Source organism: Eumetopias jubatus, unplaced genomic scaffold (assembly GCF_037043125.1).
Source record: "Eumetopias jubatus isolate StellerSeaLion01/CBP00866 unplaced genomic scaffold, mEumJub1_p1.0 scaffold_3, whole genome shotgun sequence".
NCBI lineage: Eukaryota > Metazoa > Chordata > Mammalia > Carnivora > Otariidae > Eumetopias > Eumetopias jubatus.
This window is the reverse complement of record NW_028274809.1, coordinates 95,397,966-95,404,925: the sequence shown is the minus strand read 5'-3', so window position 1 is coordinate 95,404,925 and position 6,960 is coordinate 95,397,966.

Sequence of the window (6,960 nt, the reverse complement as noted above, 5' to 3'; positions counted from 1 at the left end):
TTTCAAAAGTAAAACGGTTGATGAGCACCCACTTACACTGATGGCTAGAGAGAGTGAGGTTAAGGGTGTGTGTGTGTGTGTGTGTGTGTGTGTGTGTGTGTGTGTGTGTGTGTGTGTGTGTGTACAAGATCTATATGTATGACACGTGCACTCAAGCACATATATGTATGCCTATATGGCCATACTTCCCTTCTTGTCCTCATATCTCCCAGATTATGAGCAGTGATAATTGAAACTTCTAATTATTGGGCGCCTGGGTGGCTCAGTCGTTAAGCCTCTGCCTTCGGCTCAGGTCATGATTCCAGAGTCCTGGAATCGGGCCCTGCATCAGGCTCCCTGCCCCGTGGGGAGTCTGCTTCTCCCTCTCTCACTCCCCCTGCTTGTGTTCTCTCTCTCGCTGTGTCTCTCTCTGTCAAATAAATAAATAAAGTTTTAAAAAAAAAAAGGCTTCTAATTCTTTTTTGAGGGTTTTTTTCTTGTAATGAGTTGTTTCTTTTTATTTGGGCTTTGAAGGCTCAGGAATAAGAGAAGTTCTATAGATAGTTGGATAAATCAGCGCTTCTCAGATTCAAGAACAGGAATATCTGCTGGATTCATTAAAATGCAGATTCTGATTAAGTGGGTCTACAGTAAGGTCTGAGATTCTGCATGTCTAATAAGCTGATGCTTCTGGTCTGTGAATTCCACTTTGATACTAAACGATCTGACATTTAAAAGGGAGAACTTATCTATGTGCACTTAAGAGTGAAATTCTATCAATTTTCTCAGAAAACTATGATCTTCTAGCTAGATGTCATGGCTTTGTTCCAGACATAATCTAAGATACTTCATGGACTACATAGGTCATGTAGCTTAGGTCATGCATGGTAATTTTTACGTTAACCTCTATTCAGGACATTTGGAATCCCAGAACCTAAAGTTTAAACAGTTTCTTCTGAACCCCCTTCTCACCCCCCCAATATAGTCATTGCCTCTAAAATAAACCTAACAAATCATGGCCCTGTCTCAGCTTACCTCCTTCCACTGACAGAAGCTCCCACTGCCTTTTTCAGAAACCCATCTCACATTTGGGGTCATGAATAGTTAGAAAATTTTACTCTGTCTCCTGAATTTTCATCCACTTGGCCATAGCTCTGTTCCCTGGAGCAAATATAAGTTTTCTTTTATTCAAACACAATATGCCCAGTTTCTTCAACACCTTCTCCTGTGAGAAACTTTCCACAGCCCTTGACTTCCTTGTCACTGTCTGGAACCTCCTAGAACTTGCTGAAATCTCTAAGTTCATAATGTCTTTCATTCAGATTCCTTTAAAAGTTATATCATAATATATGCATTAATCCTCTTTGTGAGAGATACAAGCAGTAAAAAAAAAAAAATGCACCTACACCAAAATGTGAAAACCTTAGCCTTTCACTCCTCTGCCCAGAGATAATGACTCGTAATAGTTTTTCCACTTGTTTACCTGCAGAAATATATACTGATTTTTTTTCTATATAAATGGGATCAACATCTATTCCTCTGTGACTTTTCACCTAATATATTCAATACAGAAGGGTCTAATTCATTTTTTACAGTGTTATGTTGTTCTGTAGAATGAATGAACAATCGTTTATTAACTTATGAATATAAATTTAGACAGGCACTGTTGTTTTCTAATTCTAGACAGTATTGCCATTACAACAGTATGTGCATCTTCTGTGCCTAAGTTTCTCTATAAGGTACAGATTTCTAAAGGTGAAACTACAGTGTAAAAACTGTTTAATTTTGATAGAAATTGCCTAATAACCTTTGACAATATTTTAAGAATGCCTGCCATCACTAGCAGTGATGAGTCTACCTATTTTCCACATAGTTGTCACTACTGAATAGAATCAATCTTAAAACTTTTCAAATTCATTAGTAAAAGAAAAAAAAAGATCTCGTTGCTTTAAATTGCATTGCAGGATTATTACTGAAGTTAGGCATCTTTATGTTTGTTGGTCATTCGAATTATTCTCCTCTGTATAGCCAGCTTAAGTTATTTTCCCATTCTCCCCCTCCTGCTGTTTTTTTATTGCCTTATAGGAACTATTAATACATTTTGAATGTTAATTCCTTATGACTAGTCATTGCAAATACGTTCTCCCGGTCTATCTCTTGGTTCTTCACTTTGTTCATCATTGTACAGAATGTTATAACTTATTTGTAGTCAATTGCATCAACCTTTTCCTTTATACATTCTAAATTGAAAAAAAAATTCCATTATGTCCCCTTAATATTTTTATGGTACTCTCTGAATATACTGTTATAGATATATTTATTTATAAATCTTTGGTCTTTGATAAGGATACTCAGTGGTGCCTGGGTGGCTCAGTCAGTTAGGCATCCAACTCTTGATTTTGGTTCAGGTCATGATCTCAGGGTCTTAAGATGGAGCCCCACATCAGGTTCCATGCTCAGGGGGGAGTCTGCTGGGGAGTCTCTCCCTCTCCTCCTCCCCCCTGCTCATGCTCTCTCTCTCTCTCTCTCTCTCTCAAATAAATCTTTTTAAAAAAGGATATTCATTAATATTGTGTTTAAGTTTCCCACACTGATTTGAAATTCTCCCTCATAACAAAGTTTAATATATGCATGATTCTTCTCCTTGATTCTCTGTTAAAAAAAATACTAATTTGCCTAATCTTTGCACCATTATCACACTGCTTTAATTATTAAGTTTTAGTAAATTTTGAAATCTTGTTGGTCGTTTCCCTTGTTGTTGTTTGGTAATTTTTGTGGCTATTTGTATTCATTTTTGCCTTCCAGTTGAGCTTTAGGATTATCTCATTATTTTCTACAAAAATTAATATACAGATTTTTATTGGATTGTACTTAACTATATAGATTATTAAAGAGAGAATTTAGATTTTTACATTTATGAGTCTTACTATTCAGTGATGCAAATGTGTGGTAGATTGCTTAATGGCCAAAAATTTCTCCTATCCCAGAATGTCCTTTCTCCCTTTGAAATGTGTCTTTGATGTTCTTCTAGTCTAGGAATGCTGTCCATTCCAGTTCATGAATATGAAAGGGCTTATGACTATTTTGACCAATACAAAAGCAAAAAATGATGAGTTCTAACACTAAACCTGAAGAGAACTTGAGGCTTCTACCTTCTGTCTTAGAACCCTGAAAATACTGTGCTATGAAGAAGCCCAGTCTAGCCCACTGGAGAAGGAGAACTGAGGTGCCTAGCCCATCAACTGCAAGATAATCTGGGTGAGGCCACCTTGGACCCTCCAGCTCTAGTCAAGTTTTCAGATGACCCCAGCCATATGAATGATCTCAGGTGAGAACAAAAGGAAAACCACAGGGATTGCAAACTCATGAAATCATTAGAAAAAATAAGTCATTTTTGTGTTAAGTAACCAAATATTGGAGTAGTTTTTTATGTAGCAGTAGGTAATTTAAGCAGAATTTCTCCATTAATTTGGGTCATTATTCATGTCCTTTGGTAAAGTGTTATAAACTTCTTTAAATAGCCTTTAGGCATATCTCTTTTAAATCCAAGATATTTATTTTTGTTGCTCTTGAAGCTAAATACTTTTTTTCTGATTATGTTTTCTAATTGGATATAGGGAGCATAGAAAAAAAAAACTACTGATTAATAAACTTTGACACTGTTTAACCTGTTTAGGTATTATCCTGAACACTTTTGCTAGTTCTAAATGTGCTTATTTTATTTCATTGGATTTTCTAGATAGAAAATAGCAACATTTTTGGTTCTTCATTTTCAATATTTACTATTCTTATCTCTTTCTCTGGTCATATTGCATTGGCTAAGATAGCAAGTTGATAGTGGAAACTCTTCATTCTTTACTTCAGTAGAATTAGGTGTAATTTTTTCACCAGTGATTATGAGACTGTCTTGTTTCTTTGTAACTAAGAATTACCAGATTGAGGAAATTTCTATATATTCTTAGATCCCTATGGTGCTTTGAAATGCTTTATTTTTAATTTAAATTTTTAAACATACCAAAAGTACATAAAGTAACAAAACATTCATATACCCACCACCCATATTTAACAAAGTTAACCTTTTGCCATATTTTCTTCAATCTTTTTTTTCTTAAGAAATAAAGTATTATAGATACATCATAGCTCCATTAGCCACTAACTTGTAGTGAGAAAGCATCCCTGCTATGAATGAATTATACTTTTACTACATATATATGTACTAAGAATGATAAACAGTATTGTTTAATGTTCCTTTTTTATGTTTACGTATATGGTATTATGCTTTCTCTACTTAGTCACTACTTTTTTGTCACTTAATATTATGGCATCAAGATTTATCTATGAAGTTAAAAAAGTCCTCATTCATTTTAAATAGCTTAATAATCCCATTAAATTGATTTACAACAGTTACCCAATTCCCCAAAAATAGATATTTAGGTTGTTTTCAATATTTTGCCATTCACATTACAAATAATACTGCTGTGAACATCCTTGCTTATACATTCTTCTGAACAAAGGCAGGGAAATTTCTCTCTCATACAGAGAACTCACTGGGTCAGAGCTTATGCACATGTTCAATTTACCAGGCAGTATCAAAACACTCTCCAAAAACGGTTATACTATAGCAGTTTATATTCAGGTCAGCAATGATAAAATCTGTTTTTCCTTGGATTTTCTACCATATAATGCAGCAATCCCACTTCTGAGTATATACCTGAATGAAATGAAACCAGTATCTCAAAGGGATACCTGCACTCCCTTGTTTTCTTTGCAGCATTATTCACAATAGCCAAGACACAGAAACAACCAAAATGTCCATTGACAAATGAATGGATAAAGAAAATGTGACACACACACACATACATATATACAAACATACATACAATGGAATATTATTCAACCATAAAAGAGAAGGAAATTCTGTCATTTGTGACACAGATAGGCGTTGATGGCATTATGCTAAGTAAAACAGGTCAGAGAAACATAAACACTGCATGAGCCTACTGATATATGGATTCTAAAAAAGCTGAACTCAGAAACACAGAGCTGAATGCAAGGAAATAGTGGCTTTGAATGACACATTAGACCAGATGGACCTAACAGATATATACAGGCCATTCCACCCTAAAACAGCAGAACACACATTCTTTGAAAGTGTATTTGCAACATTCTCCAGGACAGACCACATGTTAGGCCACAAAACAAGTCTCAGTAAATTTAAGAAAGACTGAAATCATATCAAACTTTTTCCAACGACAATGGTTTGAATGTAGATATCAATTACAAGAAAAAATCTAGAAAGGACACAAATACATGGAGGCTAAACAATATGCTACTAAGCAATGAATGGGTCAGCCAAGGGATCAAAGGAAATCAAAAAGGGATCAAAAAGGAAATAAAAAAATTCATGGAGACAAATGAAAATGAAAACACAATGATTCAAAACTTTTAGGATGCGGCAAAAGCAGACTTAGGAGGGAAATATATAGCAATACAGGCCTACCTCAAGAAGCAAGAACTATTTCAAATAAACAACATAACCTTCTACCTAAAGGAGCTACGGGGGAAAAAAGAACAAATAAAACCCAAAACTAGTAGATGGAAGGAAATAATAAAGATCAGAGCAGAAAGAAATGAAATAAACAAAGAAGATGACGAAGACAAGGAGGAGGAGGAGAAGGCGAAAAGATCAGTGAAACCAAGATCTAGTTTACCTGAAAAGGTAAACAAAATGGATAAAATTTTAGCCAGAGTCATCAAGAAAAAGATAGGACTCGAATAAATAAAATGAAGAACTAAAAACAAAGGAGGAGAAACAACAACCAATTACCAGAGAAATACAAAGGATTATAAGAGAATATTATGAAAAATTATATACCAACAAATTGAACACCCTAGAAGAAATGGATAAATTCCTAGACACATATAATCTTCCAAAACTGAATCCGGAAGAAAACTTGAATAGACCAATTAATAGTAACAAAACTTTAATCAGTAATAATAATAATAATAAAAAAAAACCTCCAATAAACAAAAGTCCAGTACCACATGGCTTCACGAGTGAACTGTACTACAAACACTTAAAGACCTAATACTTAGTCTTCTCAAACTATTCAAAAAATAGAAGAGAAAGGAGAGCTTCCAAATTCATTCCACAAGGCCAGCATTACCTTGATATCAAAACCAAAGACAGTGCAAATAACCAAACCTACAAGTCAATGTCTCTGATGAACAAAAATGCAAAAATCCTCAACATAATATAAGCAAACGGAATTCAACAATACATTCAAAAAATCATTTACCACAATCAACTAGGATTTATTCCAGGGATATAAAAGTGGTTCAATATTCACAAATTAATCAGTGTGATACAATCACATTAACAAGATAAAGTATAAAAACCATATGATCATCTCAACAGATGTAAAAAAAAAGCATTTGATAAAATACAACCATTCATGATAAAAACTCTCAACAAAGTGGGTTTAAAGGGAACACACTTCAACATAGTAAATGCCATATATGAAATACCCATAGCTAGCATTGTACTCAATGGTGAAAAACTGAGGACTTTTCCTCTAAGATCAGGAACAAGACAAGGATGTCCACTCTCATCACTTTTATTCAACATAGTACTGAAGTCCTAGCTGCAGCAATGAGACAAGAAATAAAAAGCTGAACTCCTAGAAACACAGAGTATAAAGGTGGTTGCCAAGGGCAAGGGGGTGGGGGGAAATGGGGAGATGTTGATCAAAGGGTACAAACCTCCAGTTATAAGATCAATAAATTCTGGGGATCTAACGTATAGCACAGTGATTATAGTATAAAAACATATACCTGAAAGTTGCTAGAGAGTGAATAGCAAACGTTCTTACCACAGACACACACACAAAATGGTAATTGTAGGATGTGATGAAGACATTAACTAACCCCGTTATGGTAATTATTTCATAATGTATACAGGTAAAAATCATCACACTGTAC